This window comes from Felis catus, chromosome A2 (genome assembly GCF_018350175.1).
Source record: "Felis catus isolate Fca126 chromosome A2, F.catus_Fca126_mat1.0, whole genome shotgun sequence".
In the NCBI taxonomy this organism is placed as follows: Eukaryota; Metazoa; Chordata; class Mammalia; order Carnivora; family Felidae; genus Felis; species Felis catus.
Window position 1 is genome coordinate 120820887 of NC_058369.1, and position 24374 is coordinate 120845260.

At 42.3% G+C, this 24374-nt stretch overlaps 1 protein-coding gene and 1 long non-coding RNA gene across 7 annotated transcripts in view; one reads left to right on the forward strand and one right to left on the reverse strand.

Annotated features, from left to right (window-relative positions):
* The window catches only part of CPVL (carboxypeptidase vitellogenic like), a 136313-nt gene extending 136169 nt beyond the window's left edge, over window positions 1-144 (reverse strand). For all 4 annotated transcript variants that reach the window (XM_023250461.2, XM_019825633.3, XM_045052542.1 and 1 more), the window contains exon 1: window positions 11-144. The gene's annotated coding sequence lies outside the window, so the exon portion shown is untranslated. The remainder of the gene's footprint in view (window positions 1-10) is intronic.
* Window positions 22-18852, forward strand: LOC123383919. 3 transcript variants are annotated; one of them, XR_006594320.1, is made up of 5 exons: window positions 22-160; window positions 4240-4324; window positions 5020-5106; window positions 6510-6620; window positions 18074-18852. It is a non-coding gene; the product is annotated as an uncharacterized LOC123383919 (long non-coding RNA). The 3 variants fall into 3 exon arrangements; XR_006594319.1 differs by lacking the exon at window positions 18074-18852 and adding an exon at window positions 13384-13973; XR_006594318.1 differs by lacking the exon at window positions 18074-18852 and adding an exon at window positions 6736-6948.
* Window positions 18853-24374: the final 5522 nt, after the last annotated feature.

Consider the following 24374-nt stretch of genomic DNA (forward strand, 5'->3'; position numbering starts at 1 on the left):
CCACACTCACCGGAGCCAGCAGGTCCCCCGCAGCGGTGCGGAGGCGGGGAGAAGTGAGGCACCCCGCCCCTCGCCCCTGCAGTCACGACTATCTTGCTGGACTCCAGCTGCTGGGCGCTCCTCTCGGCGGCCCACGTGATCTAGAACTTTGGCGCCAAAGGTAGGTCCCCACCCCCTCCTACCTCCCCCCCGGCCTCCGCGACCTGGCGGCACCGGGGAGCTCTCCATCCTGGAAGAAACAAGCACCCCCAGAGTGGAATCCGGAAAGGTAACAGAGAAAGGTCGGCTGCGGTGCAACCCTGGTGTGTTTCTTCCTTTGTGTGTTTTGATTTTCCCGCCTACTGTTTTAAAGCTGCTATCAGAATTCAAACACTGTATTTAGAAATTATTCCCCACCCTGGTGCTTGCAACCCCGGTGCTTGCAAGCCTGGTGTTTGCATCTGGAAACCAAGTGGTGTTTTACTGCCACTGTTTAAAAAGTCCACTTGCATTCATCCGTGGTCCGCATTCCAGTCACACTGATTCTCGGAGCTCTCAGAACACCAACATGGAGTCAGGTGGTTTTCTGCGGTGTGGGGTCGGAATCTTACGGCAACCTGATGAGTTCTGTACTAAGATTATCCCCATTTTGCAAGCAGGAAGTGGAGACTTAAGAGAAGTCAGGTATCCTGTTCAGGGTCACATCTCCTGTAAGTGACATCAGTAGGTATTTTTAACCCACGCCGCCCCAGGTACTGGGCACTGAGCCAGACACTGGGGGAAGAGAGAGAGAGAGAGAGACTAAATCGGTAAGGAGATTACAAGAGCAAGGTAAGACAAAATACAAGAATGTCATCGTTCCCACATCAGAGTGTCCCCAAATGCCCTGTGGTTCAGAGATGGTTATTTAGAGCACCCCAGCAGGCCACCTGGCTTTGAATTCTGGCTCTGCTACTTAGCTACTAGTTCTGATCCATTGATTGATTGATTGATTGATTATCAAGTTAGCTAACATACAGTATATACAGTGTAGTCTTGGCTTTGGGAGTAGAGTCCCGTGATTTATCACTTCCATACAACACTCAGTGCTCATCCCAACAAGTGCCCTCCTCGACGCCCATCACCCCCTCAACACCTCCGCCATCAACTTTCAGTCTGTTCCCTGAATTTAAGAGTCTCTCATGGTTTACCTCCCTCCCTGGAACTCAGTTTTCCTTCCCTTATCCCATGGTCTTCTGTTAAGTTTCTCAAATTCCACATATGAGTGAAACATATGACATCTTTCTCTGACTGACTTATATCACGTGCACCAAACAAAGCCACCACACTCCTTTGTGAGGTGATGTGGCCCTTCTTCCCATCAGGAGGTGGAGTCTGTTTTCCATCATCCCATTTAATCAGGGCTAGCTTTGTGCCTAGTTTTGGCCATTAGAAGGTGGGCAAATGCTGTTTGCTTCTAGAAATCGAAGCACCTTACAGCTTCTGCTCTGAGGCTGCTGCCTTGGGACCACCAGGCCAAGAAGCCAGTGTGGCTCCTGGAGAGTGAGAGGTCACGTAGAGGAGAACTGAAGGATTCCAGAGGTTTGGGGAGGTATGGATTTGGGGTAGGAGACACACAGTGGACTTAATCCCATGGACGCCTCACTCTATGTGGAGAAGTACAGCCAGTCGAGGGCCAGAAGGGGGCCTTCTAAACTGTGGGCCTTAGGATATAAGGACAGCTACTGGCCAAGGAATACCTTTGCCTAAAATGGAACCACTTAAATGAAAACCAAGCTGAATTTTACGGTAAATAGAAAAATGAATCACACTCAAGCATAGTTATTCAAAATCAGGGTGTCGCCAAAGTGTTACTGGAGTTTTAACGACTTCAGAGGTATAAATTGCTACAACTTACAAAAACATCATTTCAAAGTTTAACTAAATGTATTTTACACTTATTTAGTTTTGTGAATTTTGAGTAACACGGGTTTGTTTTTTTTTCGGTTTAAATTTTTGTTTCAGTTCCCCTGAGTGAAAAATGGCATACATTGATTCAAAGGGGGAAAAATGACATCTATTAAAAATGATTAAAAGCCAAATAATAGAGTCAAAAGAAGTAAACTTCCAAATGACAGTTTTGTAAGTTTGTGGCACTTATACTTCTGAAGCTATTAAAGTTTAAAACTGCACTAACATATTTGAAGCACCCCGTATCTGGGGTGTGTAAGGTTTTGTACTAGGTACCGAAGCTTAGATTAAACAAAAAGGGGGGGAGGGGAATAAAGAAGTGGTCTTCTTTAAGAAACTCAGAGTTTAGTTGGAGGGAGGAACCAGTTAAATTGATCCCATAATACAGTATGATAAGGGCTGTAATTGGGGCCTCTAAAAAGCATTGTAGGTGCAGAGAACAGGGACCAAGTGACTCTGCCTAAGGGGCCAGGGATATCATTCCTGAGGAGGTGCAATGAAGCTGGGCATGAACAATGAACGGACATTGTGGGGAGAGGGTACCACGTGTGAATCGATGCTGTGTTCTGGGAATGATTGACGGTTCAGGGTCAAATACTGGATGTATTCGGGATGGGTCAGCAGTTGGCTAAAACAGACAGAAGGAAATCAGAGTGGGAAAAGCTTGAATGTCGATCTACAAAGACTGATGTCATTCATATTTGAGGCGACTTTCTTAATGAAATCAACGTAACGAAATAGGTTAGAATAGAATAGAATGGGTTTATTAGTTTCCTCGGGCTGCTATAGCAAAGTACTAAATAACTGCGTGGTTATAAAGAATGGAAATTTATCGTCTCATGGTTCTGAGGACTGGAAGTCTGAGCAAAGGTGTCTGCAGGGCCATGACCCCTCTGAAACCTGTAGGGGAAGGATTTTTCTTCTCTCTTCCAGCTTCTAATAGCACCGGGGTTTATGGCAGAATAATTCCTGCCAGAGGCATCTCTTCATCCGTCTTCAGGGATGTCCTCCTATGTCTCTTTACATTATCTTTCTCTTATGTGCGTCTTTCTCTGTGTCCCAACTTCCCCCTTATATAAGGACACCATCATATTGGATTAGGACCCACCCTAATGACCTTATTTTAATTTCATTACCTCTGTGAAGACCCTATCTCCAAATAAGGCTACATTCTGAGGTATGGGAAGGAGGGGGGGGTGAGGACCTCAATGTATCTTTTTTGGAGGACACAATTCAATCCAAGAAAATAGGAAAGAAAATAGAGTAAGTCATGCTTTGTGAAACTTTCTTTTTCGGGTACGTGTGTGTGTGTGTGTGTGTGTGTGTGTGTGTGTATGTTAGGTCATTGTATTAGTTTCCTTTTGGTAGCACAACAGATTACCACAGAATTAGTGGCGGAAAACAACACATTTATTCCCTTATGGTTCTGAAGTCAGAAGTCTGAAATCAAGGTGGCAGCGGGACCGCATTCCTTCTGGAGGCTTCGGGGAAGAATCTGATTCCCTTCCCTATCTTTTTCGTCTTCTAGAAGCTGCCCACATTCTTTGTCTCCTGGCCGCTTACTTACATCACTCCAGCCTCTTGCTTCTGTCCTCGTATCTCCTCCTCATTCTGATTTTCCTGGTTCTCTCTTATAAAGATGGTTGTAACCACATTTGCCCCACCAGATAATCCAGGATAATCTTCTCATCTCAAAATCCTTAACTTAGTCACATTTGCAAAGTCCATCTTGCCATGCAAGTAATATATTCATAGGTTCTGGGGTTTGGGACATGGACATGTTTGGGGAGTATTCAGCCTACAATAGTCATAATGCAAGCTTTATTTATTATATGAGATATCATCAAAATAGCTTGAAAGCCACTGCACTGGAAGTCTAAATTTTGATTAAGATATATTGCTTATTTTCCTATTATGAGCATAATACATGATCATTATAGAAATATGAGGATATACAAAAAGGTCGTATAAAATTTTGTTGTGACTCCTTAGAGATAACCAAATGATGTGTTATTTTTGTCTAATCTTTTATCTATGCAAGTATGTTTAAAACAAAATTGGAATCGTATTATATGGTGTTATTTATCGTGCTTTTAGCAGTTAGCATTACATCCCAATTATTTTCACATGCCGTTAGTTCAAAAACATAATATCAGTGGCTGTATCATGTTCAATCATACGAATCTACCCTAATTTATTCAACCGTTTCCAACATTTGGTCATTTGAGTTGTTTCCAATTTTTCCTTATTATTAATTCACTAAGAAATAGTCTCATATAAATAATTATGTGCATCTAATCATTTCCTTAGGAAAGAAATCTGGAAAGCAGAATTACTGAGTCAGAGGGTCTTTGGAAGGTTATCCAAGTACAAAGAAGAGAACTCTGTTGGCAAAGTAAAGTACATTGCAGGACGGGGGTGTGGATGGAGGTGACAGCCATGGGACCAGACGAGTTGGGAGAGAATAGTACAAATGATCCCTGTAAAAGATGATGAGCCCTGGGGCCAAGCTGTGTGTGGTAGTCCCTGTATGAGTTTTCTAGAACCACCATAACAAATTATCACAAACTGGGTGGCTTAGAACAATACACATTTATTCTCTCACAGTGCGGGAGAAGCCTGAAATTAAGCTTCTGGCCCGACTGCTCTCCCTCCAGACGTGGGGGAAAATTTGCTGTGGGGGAAAATCTCCTGCCTCTTCCAGCTCCCAGAAATCCTTGATGTTCCTTACCTGGAACCTGCATCTCTCCAATGTCTGCCTCCGTCATTATATGGCTGTTTCTCTGTGTTTCTGCATGTCCTCTCCTTTTCTTATAAGGATACCAGTCATTGGATTTAGGGATTTACCTCATCTGCAAAGACCCTCTTTCGAAATAAGGTCACGGTCTGAGGTTCTGGGTGGGCATACATTTTGAAGAGAACACCATTCAACCCACTAGAATCCCTATGGAAAGGAGGGTACAACGGTGAGAGGTATTTTGATGAACTGAGGATATGAGCACAGCTAAACCTGGGATGGGCAAAATGGACGAGTCTGTATATTTTCATTAAATAGTACCTACCCTGTCTTTCTTGATATCCATTCTTCAGCGGAGTGTCGCGTCTGGTGAATCTATGCACAGATTCTGTTCGGAAGCCGCCCTGCAACAGAGGAGATCATCTGTCCAGGCTGTGCAGGTACAGTCATCAGCAGCATGGCAGAGATGATTTTAGTGCATGTCTTTCCTTAGAGACAAGTGTATTCCTTCTCTTCACTACTCACTAGCATATCTTGGCATGATTGGCCCATTGCTTATCTTTTTTTTTAATGTTTATTTAATTTTGACAGAGAGACAGACAGACAGAGCATGAGTGGGGGAGGAGCAGAGAGAGAGGGAGACACAGAATCCGAAGCGGGCTCCAGGCTCCGAGCTGGCAGCACAGAGCCCGATGCAGGGCTCGAACTCACGGACCGCGAGATCATGACCTGAGCCGAAGTCAGATGTTCAACCAACTGGGCCACCCAGGCACCCCTTCTTATCCTTTGAGGAGTGTTTCTGTACATTTCTCCCCAAATGACCATAATTGTAGTCAGTTTAACAATTGAAGAATCAAAATATGTAACTTGCAGAGGAGAATCAAACTGCTGAAAATAATATTTTTAGCCCTTGTATTGAGTACTCAAAAGTGGGCAAAAGAATGGCTTTACAAAGGAATTGGTTAAACCTTCTTCTCTGATTGTCTTTTCTGAAAACAGAGATTTAAAATTGTCAGGTTGGTTGGAGCACCTGGGTGGCTCAGTCGGTTAAGCGTCCGACTTCAGCTCAGGTCATGATCTCATGGTTCGTGGGTTCAAGCCCTGCATCAGGCTCTGTGCTGACAGCTCAGAGCCTGGAGCCTGGAGCCTGCTTTGGATTCTGTGTCTCCCTGTCTCTCTATCCCTCCGCCGCTCACGCTCTGTCTCTCTGTCTCTCTCAAAAATAAATGAACATTAAAAATAATAATAAATAAAATTGCCAGGTTGGGGCATCTGGTTGGCTCAGTTGGTAGGGCATGTGACTCTTGATCTTGGGGTTGTGAGTTCAAGCCCCCCATTGGATGTAGATATTATTTAAAAAGTAAAATATTAAAAAAATAAAATAAATGTCTTCGTTTTGAACTTAAAATCATTAAAAAAAAAAAGAAAAAAATAATAAAATAAAATTGGCAGATTGATCAGACCAGGTGGTTTCAGGGTTCCCCCAAGCACTTGTGTTCTCCCCAACCGCATATTCTGAGGAGACTCCGGTTTCTTAGGCCCTGATGGAACATGAGTTGGACCCAGGTTCAAATTTAGAACCTGCCATCTGGTGACCTAAGCAAGTGACTTTGTCTCAGTTTTCTCATCCCTACGTGGCAAAAATAATATTAGCTACCTCAGTGTTTTTAAGAGGGTGGAGTGAGATAGTGTATGTCAGTACTTGTCATATAGAATGGGCTCGATAAATGGTACCTATAGCAATAATAATTATGGTGACGCAGGCTTATAACTCATTCTTTTCAACGGTCTCACCCAAGATAATGAATTGTATTCTCTCCCCCCCTGGTTTTCATTGCATCAGGACACCACAGAAAGGCGTGCCCCTCCCTGACCTCTGGCCACAGCATTGCGGTGTTCCTTGTATTCCAATTGAGAAGACCCAGAGAAGAGCCCATTTACACATCTCTGGCAGGTAAATACAATTCCAATTGTCTAGCTTCGGAGCTTTGATTTCACATTAATAGCTGCTGCCTCTAAGATTAATGTGGACCTGTAATGAAAACAAGGGGAATTGATTAATCTTGTAGACAACCATGCCCCTCTTGGAAATGTCTGTGTCTGTCCCCGCACCTGTCAAGGCTTCTGCCGTCGTTCCTTTTAAGTGTTGTTACATATCTTCGACGGACGCCTCACGGCTTTGGAAACACAGCTCAGAGGCACACCAGGAAGAAGAATGTCATGGCCCGCGCGGTGTATTAACTTGTCCAATAAACCATAAACCACACTGCTTAAGAAAAGAAGTCAGACGTGTCACATTCACAGACTCGCAAAAATGTCATTGTGCTATTAAAAAGGAGGTGCAGCTGAAATGACCTCACAGCTGTGCTGCACCTTGGCCGTAGCCTTGAGAAGTAGCCCCAGATGGCGGTGATCCCCCTGTGAGACACAGATGCGTGTCCTGAGAAATTTACAGAAGCGCATCAGTCTCCTTGCACTTGGTAAGGAAGGGCCACCTCCAAAGACGGGCCGCAGGCTACAGACTCAGGGAAGTTGTGGCTAATTACTTGGTAATTATTTATAACAAGTGCTTCTGCTCCCAGCATGATTATCCTTCCCTGGGTTGCTTGCCTCCTTGTGCCTGGTTTATGTAGGGAAACAATGTCCAAATTAATCTCAGTCTTTTGTAGATGAATCTGTTCTCTGATGATGCACCACCCTTCCGCAGCAGGTGTTAAGCCTTGCTAACAAAAGACTTATTTTCGGTTTCCCTTTGGCTACGCTGAAAACCAGGCAAACAAGACTTTGGTGGATTAAGGATGAATTATGGGATTAATATAGACTTGGCCACCAAGGACAGTAGAGCTAGCCCTGTGGAAAACCATGCGAAATAATCACCGTGAGCTTTTGCAGGGTTTCATGGTTTGCCTAGCACTTTTCACATATGTCATGTCTTTAATTTGTACAACAGTCCTGAAATGCTTATGTTGATATTATGATGAAGCTGCCCATGTGCTCAGTACAACGTCTGATTAAGGGCACCGTGAGGCTTTAGGACTAAACTGGTAGGGATTTGAATTCCAGCTCAACCACTCATTAGCTGTGTGACCTTTGCCATATTAATTAACCTCTCTAAGCCTTAGCCTTCTCATATATGGAAAGAGGACAGTCCTACAGGGCTGATCTGAGGATTTAATGAAATTGCATATAGAGCTGTTAGCGCAACGCCTGGCCCATAGCGAGTAGGCCATTCATTTATTGAAGGCAAAAATTTTGCAGAGGATAACCAGAGATCAAAGGGAGTAGGGGAGATAGCATGTGGCATCGCTTCTTTTTTCTTTTATTCAGATTTTATTTTATTTTCCTCTAATGCAGACAGTGGTTAGCCCAGGTGCTCTACTTACTAATAAAATATTGTGCCCATGATTGATGGCATGATTCAAAGCAGTTGACCTAGAAAAGTGACTTTTCTGGTTCTATAGCCTCTTGAGGGCTGTCGAGAACTTCAAGAACTAAGTAATATCACCAAATAAAGGAATACAGGTAAAACAGGTGAAGGATAGTCCTCGGTAGGAAGACTTCGGCAATTACCTTAAACAATTTGTTGTGTTTTATGTGTGGCAGTTGAGGCTAAACTGCTGAGAACCTCCTGCTTGGCTGGCTTCTGTGGATTTAAAGGACTCTCCCTTGACTTTGAGATGGCTACCCCCTAGGAGCACACAGCAGCTGGGGAGAGAGAACACACGGGAGGACCAGTTCTCTCTTCCTTCTCTATTCTCTGTCCCTGGCTACAGCCTTTCTCTTAACCTTGGTTTTCTCATCGGAAAATGGAGGCTGTAACAATTGTCTTACCCCATCCACCCTAACCACCTTCCTCGCCCCAGAGGCTGGTGAATCCTAGGTGAGATGAGGGGTATGAGTGCAGGGGCTGACAGCACTATGCGTGTCCTGTGCAGCACAGTGGTCCCCAGTGCCCTGTAAATTGCCTGTGTTTAATGTATTCCCCTCCACCCTACCCGGAGATCTATCAGTAAAACGTTCTTTCTTAGAAGAACTCAACACTGAATTCTTAAATTCTGGGCTTCTTTGCACCATGATGGTTGGAAGAATTGCAACCTCACCTTTCCTGTTTCTGTGCACCTGTTGTTAATTTCTCCCAGGAAATTTTTGACAAAAATGAGCGAGCAAAATAAAATACAGTCCATCCTCTTACTTGTGGATTCTGTATTTACAAATTTGTTTCCATGGTTTGGATGACAGGGTCCCTCAGAATTCCTCACCCAAATGACCGCAAGCCTGCTGCCAGAGCCTGCATGGATGCATTCTGCCCCTGGGGGGTGGCCAAGAGGCATACTTACAGAGTTGGATGTGCAGGCTGGACTGTGCAGGCGGAGGACAGGCTAAAATGCTATCGAGCTTTATACAACCGTGTTCCAGACCATAACTTCAAGCAGTCTCAGAATTCTAAATTCAAATCCGGTTTCCCAGGTTGTTATAATGACATATTTTTTGAGCTAAGAAGGTAGAGCGTGTTTCTTTTCTTGGTTTGTTACCTTCATTTATAACGTTTAAATATTTAGACACATGGCATGTGGGCCTCCATTTATACTCTTATGCCAGGCCCCCCAAGAAAGAGGCAGGCTTGGAAAGAAATACACTTCTGTGGATTTAAGCTGCTAATATTTGGGGCCTCTTTGTTACCACATCATAACCTAGCTTATTCTGACTGTTGTTATACGTCGGAAGGAGGGGGTGGGTTTTTCAGGTACAGAAGCTCTAAAGCTATATATTCTGGCATAGGAACGTCAACATGGGTACCAGGAGGGGCTCAACCCAACAAGGAGTCCTAGGAGCCTCTGTGAACATTCCTGTGATCTGTGATGTGGACTACGTGAGGGGTGTCTACGTAATCTGCCTGGGGCAGGATGCCAACAGGCAAATGAGGGGCACTAGTCAGCTGCACTGAGTAAGTGAAGGAACAGTAAGGACAGGGAATCTTGAGAATCGGGCCTCTTCCCATTTGTATATAAGGAATAAGCCCCTAACGTGTTTGTCAGATCTAAAAGAGAAAGGGATACCCTACCCTCCGAACTGATCGATCTTGGACTTCTTCCCAGACTCACCAAATGTGAGCTCACATTGGATTTATTTTCAAAAAACTAAAAAGATATGGCATTTCTTATACTCCAGTATCACAGAACAGCACACACCTGACCAATATCTAAAGTGCTATTGTTATTACCTAAACTTGGTTTACACCATTTCAGAGAAAACAAATGCATTTTAATAGCCTAAGAGAAGCAGCAACTATCAAAAAAGTAAATCTCTTTCCAAAGCCAGAAGGAAAGACACGCTAGGGCACCCTGTCAAGGTCTGCACTCTGGATGATGAGCCCTGAACTAATGGGTCCAGAGGAGGCCACATTCTCCCACAGAGTGGACCAAGCATTCACCCTTTGGCTATTGGTTAGAAAAGTTATTTTTACATTCAACCTGTTTTTCTTCCCTTAAATCTCAAGAGGCCCAAGCGTTGTAGAACAACAAAGCAGGGTGAGATGGAGGAAAGTTTAGATAATGTGTGCAAGATTATTCCTAGACCTCAGAGGGAAGCAATTTGAAAATCATCTTGTGTACTTTGAGTCTTTTTTTTTTTTTTTTTACTTTGAGATCTTTTCTATCTTTCCCTCTGCCCCTGGTCTAGTCTGTATTTTCCTCTAGCGGCCAGTCTGTGGCAAAGTAATCACATCTCAGTATTAGGTTCCATGTTCTGGAAACGTCAGAACAAATCTCAATGATTAAATGCCGTGAATTAAGCTTGTTCTCTAAAATTGATATGAAAGATACATTTTAATTAGAAAATTATAAATCTAAGCTGCTATACCACCAAGCCACCTCCAAAATCTGTATGAAGTTCTAATCCTGAAAAAAAAAAAAGCTAAATCCTATCTAAAGACAATGATCGTATTCAATAAATGGGGCTCAGCTTATTTCATTTGGGTTGAAATTTTGCCCTGAGGCATGTGAGGGTAAGCTATCTCCTGTAAAGGTCATCTATGAGAAAACCTGTGAATTTTTTCTCTTTGGATGTCTATAAGCTCTAATTAAATATGCATTTATTGGTGTGATTTTGACCAGGGAGCTCTTCATTAGTATGGAAGTGACTGCTCTGGCATAGCTTACACAGAACGTTACACTAAGTTTTCAGATCTTTCTGTGCTGCAGAGCTAAAGACAAAATCCAAGAAGTCATAATTCTTTATCAAAACTGACAGTTGTGTCATGCATCTGGGGATTTGTCTAGAGAACACTGCTCTGCGTTTTCAGCATTCAAATCCTATGGCTGCCCCTAGCCCCATACATTTAATTTTAACGCAAGAAAGGATGTCTAGCAAACATCAAAACAAAAACCACCCTTCAAGCTTAATTTTCTTTTTCACACATTTGGCCACCATACCCCCCCCCCCCCCCCCGTGATGTCAGCAGGAAGTAATCTCACCTATGGAAAAGAAGCCAGCACCCCTAACTGTGCTGACAAATTGTAGGGAAGTGAAAGGCTTGATGATTGCTGAATTTTATCCCTTTATATTTCCAAAAGAAGAATAATGTAGTTTTCTTTCCTCCCACTTACCATTCTAATCGCCCATGTCCGCAGCTCACACCGTGGCTCCCCACACTTCCGCATGGGAAGATAAAAAAAAGAATGAGATGTGACCCCTCCCCCACCCTGCCACACCCATTGGAACCTGTCGCTAGCGCATCCTTAATCAATCCCCCAAATCACTGTGGGACTATACAGTCCTCCCCCATTCCATGCCCAGCTCCTGCTGGTATAGGAACTACACAGCTTGTGGTAAACTGCTATCCATTATTCCTCTATATTTAGAGCTTCTCCAGAGAATTTCGCATTATCTCAGCCACGAAGCTGAAAGCTGCTTAAAGTTAGTTTTTCACAGTTGTTTATTCAGTCTGCTTCAGGCACCCTTCATTTACCTTGCATTAAAAAAAAAAATCAGATCGATGTCCAACTACAGAAATGCAAACTATTGAAATATCACCTCGTAGAAAATTGACTATGATTTGCATTCCGCTAATGTTGGAGTAGGTCAAAATGTTATTTCCCTCTCTCTTCTCACTAATGTTTCATTGAAGGTAAATTCTACTCCCTTCCACCAGTGAAAAGCCACTCAATGACCTGAATAAGATCTGGTGATAGGAAACATATTTTCAGTAATGCTGAAGTCATTTTTCTGCCAGAACAAATTAGTCAGTAGCTATGGAGTATGTCACAGAGGTTTTCAAGAGGCACTTAGGAGGATGCTAAAAAAAATATTCTTCTATGTAGATTATTAGAAATGTCACAGTGCTAATGTAAAAACGCTGTGGTAATCTTTCTGTTTCACTCTTCCCTACAAAAATCCTGCTTCTTGCTTGTAATTCTGCTCCTAAAAAAGAAAATGTCGTTTGAAAATTATTGCAAAGAGAACCAGAAAGGAAATTTTATAATTTAACCTGGAAAAGGCAAGATGGAGGGGTAATCAGATAACGGAGGCAAAGACACAATTGAGGCTATTTCTCTGAATTCCCATCTCTACTGAGAACTGAATAAGAAAAGGGGACTTGGGCTGGATTTATAGGAAGCTTTCCGTAGAAGAAAGTGTGTCAAAAATAGAATGAGTTCCTGAATAAATGGATGAATAAATAAATGTATGCATGAATGGATGGATGGGTAAATGAATGAATGAATTGAATGAATGGAGGGTTATCGTCAAGGACCATCTTCCTTCAGTGCGCTTTGGCATTTGAAGGAAAGCAGTTTATAGCACACACATAATACCTTGGGACCTCAGTTTCTATCATCATATAATAGAACAAACAACTGCTACTTTTCTGAGCCATTGAGAAGTTTGCATAAGATAATGTGAACAAAGCATCTAAAGGTACGTCTGGTTCATAATCATAGAAAACTAGAGTAAGATGTAAGGCTATGCTGGATGTGTGTTGGGTAGGGGGTAGCTAAATCCTGAAGACTCAGGCAGAAAGGCTGACTTTATTTTATGGGGTAGCCTGGTCTTTACGTGATAGCATTACTATCAAAGGTTGCCAAAGAGGAAAAAGGGCCTCCTGAGCATCCTCTCTCCATGATCCATTTTCTCATGTTGACTCTATGCTATACGGACGATGTATGCATTTCTCCCAACTCTGTTGCTATTTGATATTAGACATGACCATAGAGTTAACAGTTTAATGTCCAAGTGTTCTCTGGAATTCTCTCGGTTCCTTTTGGCTTCTATTCAAACTCAAAAGAGATTATTAGTAGTAGTATTTGTGACTTTACCATTTTAAATCTTACAGATGCTTACCTCTTAGAGGGAGACTTTGACATTCCAACAGATTTAAACTCGAAGTGTAAACATTCCTTTGGGGACTTTCATTTTGTTCTGGTAGTAAAAACTTCTGAGGAATGTGACTTACACCTGATTTTCCAAATGAGTTCTCCTCCAGCAATTGAAATATCCTATGTGCTTATTATCCCACTGGTTATTACACTTTACCCTAGGGAATGTGCTATAAGTGAAAATTAAAATCTAGCTGCCCATATGAAAGCTCGTGAAGTCATTGGGTGGCTCTTCAGTATTTGTGAGCTTGGTTCTCCTGCTGGGCTGCAGGGCACAGGGAGCCCTCCCGGAGCTGGTTGAGAAGGGCCTCCTGCAGCCTCCTGTAAACAGATCTCTTTATCCAGGAATCACAGAATTGAGACCTGCAACAGATATTGGGCATCATTCTCTTCAGTTCCCTCAATCCACAGAAGAGGAAACAGGTCACACAAGAGAATCAATGGTTTTTCTAAGATCCCCAGCTGGTTAAAGAAAGAGTCAGAATTAACACCCAATCCCTGCAGTATTCTGAAATCACAGAACCCACCTGGTCTTGAAAGAAGGAATTGTTCTAGACAGATATGCTTTGGATGGTGGAATTGGGAAACTGTCCATGTTGATGGTGGCTTCAGATGGAATAAAATTTGCTTTTTTTAAAGTAGAGCATTTTACTTTGTAACATATAATGTTCTATCATTGACCTGGGTCCATGGTGCTGTGATGTACATTTCATGTGTATTTCATATTTTTAAAGAAGTACCATTGACCACTACCTTAAGACTAACAGTTTGGAAAGCATGGTATTTCAAAATTATTAATGCAACTCTTTCAAAAATGCAATTTGGACTGTAATAAAGGTCTCCAAAGAAGCAGAAAGTGGAATCTGTGCATGGCTTAATGGAACTATTTATTTATTTAATTTATTTGTTAGAAACATTTTTTTAATGTGTATTGGAGAGAGAGAGCATGAGCCAGGGAGAGGCAGAGAGAGAGGGAGACACAGGATTCGAGCTGTCCGCACAGAGCCTGATGCAGGGCTCGAACCCATGATCCGTGAGATCATGACCTGAGCTGACGTCGGACGCCCAATGGACTGAGCCACCCAGGCACCCCTTGATGGAACTACTTAGAGTCAAAGGATCTTCGAGCTGGAAGAGATCACACATACCAGCCAGCCCAGCCCTTCATTTTACAGAAAATAAAACTAAGGCCCACTGAGTTTACCAGAGTCATACGAACCAATAAGTGGCATAACTGTGACGTATAACATTCTAACAAGACTGTTTTCCTTTCCTATTTGACTGAAAAGTCTCACTTAGAGCAGGGTATAAGCATGATGACTTCATAAATGTTTTCTAAATTTGTACAGAATTTATAACTTAAATCTTAAGTATAGTGCATTGATCCAGCTTACCAGTTAAGGACAGATCATCCTCATGGCATTGTCCCGATTACAGTTCTCACAAATGGACATTAACTAGAAAAGACCTATTAATGTGATAATAACCAGCAACAATAAAATTAAGGAGATTCATTCTTAATGACTGAAATACAAGTGCTACATTTTGGTTTCAAGTGTGAAATGACAGTGAAATATCAAAACTCATACCAATGGGAACATTGCAAATAGGCCTACAGAGGTCCCCAAATTTGTTTCAGAGAGAAGCAATGGCTCACTTCCCTGAAATATAGAGATATCTCAAAGAAGGTTTGGGAGACCCATCCTTCTAGAAGGCTAGAGGCAGGGAAGGTACCAATAATAAAGTCTCTATGTAGAGTGGGAAATTGGGCTGTCTAGTGTTAGGAAGACTCTTCCTAAAAGTGTTCCCAAGGCTCTCCTTCACCTCCTTCAAGATTTTGCTTAAGATGTCCCTGACCACCATATTTAACCTATCCCACAGCACCCAAGTGGGGACTACTGATTCCTTTTGGCCTACTCTATTTATTTCCCCTAGCACTTACCATTTGCTCATTCGTATGTAATTCACTCATTATTATGCTAAAACATAAGCTCCTGAGAGCAGGAAATTTTTGTTGTTTTTGCTCACTAATGTAATGGAAGTGCCTAGAATAGTGCCTGACTTCTAATAGGTTCTCAGTAAATATTCATGGAAGGAGTTAATGAATTGTCCCCAAATGGTATGCTTTGGACTGTCAAAGGTACATCACTTTTTCTTCTTCTGATCGGTGGTCACCTTCTTCTTACTGGACACATTGGTGACGGCGGGCATGAGGGATACACTGTGGATTCGGTAGACTAGTTAGCGTTTCATAAAGCTCCCCTAATTTCCTGATATTCTCCCAGTCAATTCTATCGTACTTCTCTGTGGCAGACAAGATTACTACTTGCTTGTTCATCAGTCATGCTTCCTGTTTGCTATCTCCATTTAGTTTGGGCAACGATGTGCCCAGGAGATGAATCACACTTGGCCTTAGTCATGGCAACCACTTTCCTTTCTGTCAGTGATTGTTCTACAAGTGCGTACATAGCCCAGTCTTGGTCAGTGAGACGTAATGAGAATTCCAGTGGAGGACTTGGGAAAGATTTTTCTCTTAAAGACTAATTGTCGATAAAATGTTCATTAGGAGAAGGTCAATAAGAAATTGTGATACACATCCAGTAACGTGATCGTCCATGGTATACACTGGAAAAAAGAATACCTTTTTATAGGCAACATGACTCAGGTGAAGTGACAACTTGAACCTTTCTGTTAAAAGACAGACTGAACATCAGTATTTTTAAAAAACACACCTTGCAGATGTATTTAGTGGCTGTTTGCACTTTGTAGAGTTGTGTGCCCCTAGACCAGGGTGGAACAGGAGGAGACATTCGAGGTTCTCCAGGTGGGTAAAATCAGGGGGAGTGACTGAGATTTCTGAATAGTCTTTGGAATTTCCTGCTGTCAAGGAAAATCTCAGGGCTGCTTGAGATGGAGGTGTGAGTGGTGTTTTGGTTGTGCCATGAATATGTAAGCAAATTAAACATTAGAGCTGGAAGAATTTCCAGGGGGGCATCTGGCCCTGTTCATGGTATATGAAATATCCCATTGTTGTTTTAATTTGCCTTTTCCTGCTTACTTAATAAGACTAACCACCTTTGGATATTTTGTTCACCACTTTTTATTCTTTTCATAAATTGCCCATTGTAGCTTTTATCCAGTTTTCAATTGGTTTCTTTGTCTTTCTTTTATTAATTTATAGAAGTTCTTAAAACATTTTGGATCCTCACCTTTTGTCAGTTTCATTCGAAATGTCTTTCCCTAATTTATGGTTTTTCTTTGAATCCTATGGCTCTTAAAAAACCTTTGCATTTTAGAGAATTTCAAGGATATGTAAAAATAGAGAGACTAATATAATGAACCCCCATGCAGCCATTTCCCAATTTTCACAATTATCGACTCATAGCCAGTCTTGTTTCATCTGTGGTCCCCACTCATTCCCCTTACCTGTGGATTATTTTGAAGAAACTGCGACATCATGTAATGTCATCTACATGTCTCTGAAGATAAGAACTCTTTGCTACTTGAAGACACAGCTCTGTGTTCTGATCTACTTGAAAAAAATCAAAGTCCTGGTGATTGTTAGAGGAGAATGAACTCAAATTGTGAGGAGAATGCACTCAAATTGTGGCTTGATTTTCATAGATAATTCTATTGGCTATAAGAAGAAACTTATCTCATAGGGAATAAAATGTGGGCTTTTTCCTGTTCAGCTCACTTCTTGTTTTCTTTCTTTAATACCTAGTCTAGGTGGTCTCTGCATTGTATGTTCAGCACTGTTGTATTTTTTTTTTTAATTTTTTTTTTCAACGTTTATTTATTTTTGGGACAGAGAGAGACAGAGCATGAATGGGGGAGGGGCAGAGAGAGAGGGAGACACAGAGTCAGAAACAGGCTCCAGGCTCTGAGCCATCAGCCCAGAGCCTGACGCGGGGCTCGAACTCATGGACCGCGAGATCGTGACCTGGCTGAAGTCGGACGCTTAACCGACTGCGCCACCCAGGCGCCCCAGCACTGTTGTATTTTAAAGGTACTTAAGTCAAAATACATGGTTGTGCTATGGTAAAAGCACTGCACTCGTGTTACAATTATAGAAGAATCTGGAAAGAGCATTCCACCGTTCAGTCCCTGCAAATGTATCATCTTATCAAATTACCTCTTGTAAATTATTCATGTACAGGGTACTTTGTCACTCAGAGTTTCACAATTTCATTTGCATACCTCTCGAAAATGGTGTTTGTAATTGTTATTTTAAGCAACGCTTCATTAGTGATTTCTGTTTTTATAAAAATGTCTAAATACAATGATTTTCTGTATATTGAAAAAATACACACAACTGTTTTATTGTTATACTATCTTTCACTTAAAAAGAAGGAAGAGAATATTAAGTAGCTGACAGTGTATTGAAAAGTAACTAAGACTAGCACATGACCACGGGCTTTTTCTGCCTTTTCTCCTTTGGTTTTGTGTCCTTTAAGGGGCTGTGCTTATTTGCAGCGCTGTTTCTTTTCCTCAGGGCCTGCTTGACACATTTGATCCCGAAAAGCTCCTCCCTTCCCTCTGATGCTGCTTGCACGCTTGCTGTGTTTATAGCTCGCCTTGTCCTTATTTCATAGTTGTCTGGCAGGGATAAGAATTGTGTCCTTTTGATCCTTGTATTTGACCTTGATTAATCTGGCACTTCCAGACTTCCAGCTGAAGCCCGTTCTCTGTAGTTGTACCGCAAGGAAGCTTATGGAGTAGGGGGGCTTCTCTGAGCTCTTGGACCTTGGTCATGTGGTGCTTTCTCGGCCACTTTATGTTTGGCAATTGATTGCTGCTGATCTAATGAAACTCTTCTCTTATTTCAATATCTTGACACATGTCTTTCCAATCTTCATTACCAGAGCAACTCTAGGGAACAGGGAATCCTCAAACAAGATTTTAATATGCCTTCTGTATTAGTCAGGGTTCTTCAGAGAAAGAAAAACCAATAGGATCTATATAGAGATTTGTTAGGAAGAATCAGCCTATGCAGTTATGGAGGCTGAGAAGTTCCATGATCTGCTGTCTGTAGGTTGGAGATCCAAGAAAGCTGGTGGTGGAATTCAGCCTGAGTCCAAAGGCCTGAAAACCAGGGAAGGTGATGGTGCACATCCCAGTCCAAGGGCAGAAGAAGGTGAGATTCTCTGGTTCAGCAGTGAGATGTGTAAAAAGGGGCAAGTTTCTTCTGCCTCCCCCTTTTGTTCTGTTCAGGCCCTCAGTGGTTTGGATGACGCCCAATCACACTGAGGAGGGCAGTCTTCTTTACTGGATTCTCCAGATCAAATGCTAATCTCATCAGAAGCACCCTGACAGAGACACCCAGGAACAACGTTTAATCTGCACACCCCAGAGCTCACTCAAATTGACACACAAAATTAAGCATCACACCTCCCTTCAGATATCTATCCCTTATAAAACATTTGTTCTATTGGATCCCAGAGACTTGCCCTTCCTTTAATTAATTTTGGATGTTATAAATATTAGTCCCCCTCCACCATGCATTGTTCATATTTTCTCCAATTATTCATCTGATGGCTCATTGAAGGAATGTCTGCCTAGCCCCGCTTTATAATGGCTTTGTATATTTAGTGAATATTTTGAAGAAAGACCATCATTCATGACAAATGTGTATCTTTTAGTACTTTTGTTTCCCAGCTTCATAGAATGCGTCTGACTGACTTTCTGTAATATCTACCCTCAAGCAAAAACAACTTGCACTGCTCTGTGACTCAGCTGGTCCATTTCTCTAATGGATACAAACCCACATTTCTCTTTTCCAAAATGACTGTTTATGAGGTTTGTCGATCAAGATAAAAGGTGCTGATGGGGCGCCTGGGTGGCTCAGTGGGTTGAGCATCCGACTTCGGCTCAGGTCATGATCTCGCAGTCCGTGAGTTCGAGCCACGCGTCGGGCTCTGGGCTGATGGCTCAGAGCCTGGAGCCTGCTTCAGATTCTGTGTCTCCCTCTCTCTCTGACCCTCCCCCGTTCATCCTCTGTCTCTCTGTGTCTCAAAAATAAATAAATGTTAAAAAAAATTTAAAAAAAAAAGATAAATGGTGCTGAACACAATGAACTGTCGATTTGGTTCCCAATTTTGACTCGTGATTGCAGAGTCCTGCTACTACTTATATATGCGTTGCTTCTTCACATGAAGTAACGGACTGACACCACCTCGCAAGCTTCCCACTACATTCTTTCTGCCACACTCCTGGCAACTAAAAAGCCCTTAGGAGCACCCAGGGGATTTCACAGATCTGTAAGAAGAACAACCTGTTAATTGAGCTTGGTTATTCTGTGGGGAGATCATCCAACATAATACATGCATAATGGAATAACATACAGCATTAGCCAGCTCAGAGCCCTCAGGCTGAGCTTGCCTGAAGAAAAAGCACCAGGTCATGAATAAGCAAAGAGGGTGGGGAATCCCAGAGGGAATGGAATTTGCCCAGAATCCTCCTCAGTTCAGCCCTGAGGTTTTTATCAAGGGTCTTCTGTGTATGGAGTGTAAGGTCAGAGACTTGTAATATTTCTTTCACTTGTGGGCAAAGAAGACAAGCTCTAAAACCTTCTGGGATGCTATTTAATCAAATTCCACAAACTAAGTATTTGCCAAGAGACAAACAATTCGGAGCATAGAACTTGTTACAGCCAAATCCAGCCATGAGACATAATTAAGAAAATGATCAATGTGTCTCCAAATAATACATTTTTATTTTTCCATAGAAACTACATGCCGAAAAGGAGGAGGCCAGTAGCAAGTTCAAATGTCAATATTGCTATTTAAAATTTTTTTTTGATGTTTTTATTTATTTTTGAGACAGAGAGAGACAGAGCATGATCGGGGGAGGGGCAGAGAGAGAGGGAGACACAAAATCGGAAGCAGGCTCCAGGCTCTGAGCCATCAGCCCAGAGCCCGACGCAGGGCTCGAACTCACGGACCGTGAGATTGTGACCTGAGCCGAAGTCAGACGCTCAACCGACTGAGCCACCCAGGTGCCACTCAATATTGCTATTTTAAAGATGGTCATCCTTTGGGGTGCCTGGGTGGCTCAGTCCGTTAAGCAGCCGACTTCGGCGCAGGTCATGATCTCACAGTTCGTGGGTTCGAGCCCCGCATCGGGCTCTGTGCTAACAGCTCAGGGACTGAAGCCTGCTTCCGATTCTGTGTCTCCCTCTCTCTCTGCCCCTCCCCCACTCATTCTCTGCCTCTCTCTCCTTCAAAAATAAACATCAAAAAAAAAAAAAAAAAGATGGCCATCCTTTGATTTGGAAAATAAAAATATGGTTCTTTCTCTCACATGGCCATGGTGTCCTGTGTCCATAGTATGACAGATTGTGTGACAGGAAAACAAATATGTTCTGAAAAACAGTGCAGAAAAGCAAACTTGTATCAGTTGTTTTCCAGTAGGAGTTACAAGGTTGTTGGTTTTTTTTTTTTAAGGTACAGATACAGGGGCGCCCGGGTGGCTCAGTTGGTTGAGCGGCTGACTTCTGCTCAGGTCATAATCTCACTGCTTGTGGGTTCGAGCCCCACGTCGGGCTCTGTGCTGACAGCTCGGAGCCTGGAGCCTGCTTCAGATTCTGTGTCTCCCTCTCTCTCTGGCCCTCCCCTGCTCGTGCTCATGCTCTGTCTGTCTGTCTCTCTCAAATATAAAATTAAAAAAAAAATACATTATCAGGTACAGATTCATGATCAAGGCCCTGTCTTATGAATAAAGGGAATGATAATTATCTGAAATTTAAGATGTACCTGTAAAAGGATGCCCAGTGCAAAATATTTTCTCTAAATTTATATCACAGGACCTGAAATTCATTATGAACTCTTAGGAGCTAGAGTGTCTCTCCAGTTTCAATTCCTAATAGGTTTCTTTTTTTTTAATGTTTATTTATTTTGAGAGACAGAGAAAAAGCGCATACACGCACAAGTGGGAGAGGGGCAGAGAGAGAGGGAGGAGACAGAGAATCCCAGGGCTCAGTCTCATTAACCATGAGCTGAAACCAAGAGTCAGACACTTAACCAACTGAGATACCCAGGCCCCCCTCAATTCCTGATAGTTTTAATGAGAAAGGTAACTCATGAGCACATTAATCAACATTGTCATCCTATGTAGGGTTTTCCATGGATACATGTCTCCTTTCCGAATCCTCAGAGTTTGAGATTGGAGACAGGAGGATTCATCTAGAATGTGAGGTTTTCCTCTGGAGGGACCAAAAGATAAATAAAACTGATATTTGAGGCCTATTATTTTCCAGGCATTGTGCCTAAGGCCATCATGATCAGCTCAACAAGTATCCTTTGCAACCCAGGGAAACTGATATTTTATCAGCCAAGCCTCTTGTAGCGGCTGGGCACAAAACCAAACTTAAACAAAAGGTTGTCTTTGTTTATGTCTTTTAAGTTAGGTAACTAAAAAGTCTAGAGGTTCTTTGTTTCAGTTATAGCTGGTTCTGGACGCTTGAACTATGCCTTTAGAATCTCTTTCCTTTCCTTTTTTCTTTTTTTCTTCTGAGGTATCCTTCTTTTCAAGCAAGTTCTTTCCACACAGAGGATCTCCAGGTTTACATGTCCCCCATTTTGGTTTGTCATCTCAAGTGAAGAAACATACCCTTTCTCTTAACATCCCTGTCCACCCCAGATGGAACTTTTAAGGGACTTGGATGGGCCCTCTTAATTAGCCCTGTGCTCACCTCTGTGGTATGGCTTCCTAGACCAGCACAAGAACCCATGAAGGCACAAGAATGCCGAAGTGGAGTCAATACTGAATGAAGCGTGCAGTAGGCAATGAGAGACATGAAAACGGAAGGATGTGTTAGTTTTCTTCTTTTTTTTTTTTTAATTTTTTTTTCAACGTTTATTTATTTTGGGGACAGAGAGACAGAGCATGAACGGGGGAGGGGCAGAGAGAGAGGGAGACACAGAATCGGAAACAGGCTCCAGGCTCCGAGCCATCAGCCCAGAGCCCGACGCGGGGCTCGAACTCACGGACCGCGAGATCGTGACCTGGCCGAAGTCGGACGCTTAACCGACTGCGCCACCCAGGCGCCCTAGGATGTGTTAGTTTTCTAGTGTCACTGTAACAAATTGCCATAGATCTAATGGCTTTAAGCAACACAAATATACCATTACATACTTCAGTTGATGAGTCTGATATGGTCTCAGCAGCTTAAAATCAAGGTGTCTACAGGGCTGCGTTCTTTCTCAAGGATCAAGGTCGGAATCTGTTTCCTTGCTCATGCCGGTGTTAGCAACATTCGGTCCCGTGTGGTTACAGGACAAAAGTCCTCATTTCCTTGCTGGCTGTTGGTCATGGTCTCTCTCAGCTTCTAGAGGCCTCTGCATTTGCTTCCTCGCGGCTTCTTTCATCTTCAAAATTAGCAACAGCGGGTCAAGTCCCTACCTTGTTTTGAATCTCTCCTGCCTCTTCTTCCATTGGCTTTCTCTCAGCACCGCTAGGAAAGGTTCTTTCTTTTTCAGTATTCACTTGATTAGATTGGACACATTCAGATAATCACGGATAATCTTCCCATCTCAAGACTTATAACTTTAATCACACCCACAAAATCCCTTTTGCTATGTAAACTAACATATTCACAGGTGTTGGAGGTTAGGAAGAGAGGACATCTTTTTGGGAGACTTTATTTGGCCTGCCAGACAGGGGGGTAGGCAACTGCCAAAAATAGACTCTCAAATCCATCATTTTTAAGGAAGGAGGTAGTTATAAACTGAAGTTTCCAAGCATACCCTCGCATATAGTTCCTTCAAATGGAACTCAGGTGGCTTAGCGGGAAGCCCCCAATGCCTATATCTTTGACTGTAAAGAATAATCAGTTCTATCTGAAAAGGTGGTCCCCTTCACCTCAGTACTTGGTGTGCATAGGGGAAGAATCATGGAATGGTGAAGAAGGAAGGAGACAGCCATCTAGTCAGGCAGATCAGCCAAACCTGATGTAGGGTCTTCTGGAGCAGGTTAACATGTGTGGATAATTGTGCCTCCTGAGTGGAACTCAAAAGTACCCAGGTTTTCTTATTTGGGGAATTCCTGTAATATTCAGTCCTTTCGTGAAACATGTTAATGTAAATCATTAAATCTTAGCATCACCTTCTCTCCAGGATCCAGGCTCACTGCTGGCTTAGTAGCATAAGTGCTGTAGGCACTTGGCTGATTTCTGTTAGTTGATGTGTCACATCTAATTGATCAACGTTCTGGCTCAGGAATCCTCTGACCTCTAAATTCAGGCTCACCTTTGGTTACGATACGATCAGTGTCTAAAGTTCACATTCGTATACTATAACAACGATCTGTTTATCAGTCTATCCATCTAGTTGTCATCATGTAACCATCCATTCATCCTTTGTCAAAAAAATTTGTTAAAAATAACTAAGCTTTTGGACTCAGCAAAACTCTCAAAATCAATTTTATTTCTCTTGCAGTTGGAAAATGAATTTTAAATTATTCATGTTAACACCCTCCAGATAAATTGAACTTTTAGAGTATTTAAGAGCATTTAAGAAAAGCTTAGTAAAGTCAATCTTTTACAGTAATGGATTTCATTTTTTAAATATTAATTTCACATTAACCATTGCTTTTTTTTTTTTACTTCTGCAGCCGTCTCATCAACAATTTCAAGAATCATTAATGTTAATAAGTAAAAAAGTAAATAATTAAAATTTTAACATTATAAAACATTTTTTTTTCCAACGTTTGTTGCTGGCTATAGGACTCACCGGCTGTCGAAGACGTTTTCTGTTATGGCCTAAAAAATGCTGGATAAGATAGTTTTTTTTTTTTTTTTAAAGAAAAAAAACATCTTTTTAAATGCATGCCTGAACTTCAGGAAAATAAGAGAAATTCTCTCAGGGCAGCAAAATAAGAGAGCAGGAACCCGGAGAGGCAGTGAGCCCTGTCGCTGGCATTGGCCTGTAGGTGTCTGCCAAGGGCTTTCGGCTTTGAGCTCTGGCCTTATCTTGAGCTGTAACTTACCCCGAAACCCTGAGTGTTTGTGAAGTGCAAGGTGGTGCTGCTAATGATAATACTGGGAATCCCGCTCTTGCTTGGGATACAGAAAGCTGCAGGAGAAGGTCACTGCCATCTTGATAAGAAAATGCTGAACAATGTACAAAATCCCAACTCTCCTGAACTCATCAGAGAGCTGAGGCCACATATGGCAAGCAGGAAGCTGAATTTCAAAGGGTAAAAATCCCCTCCACCCCAAGGAGAGTCAGGATGCATGAATTGTTTTGCCTTTGACAGTGTCTGGGAGGAAGAGGTGGCTGCCATAGACTTGGGGCGGGGTGGGGGGTGGGGGGAGATATTTAAAAGAAAAAAAAGAA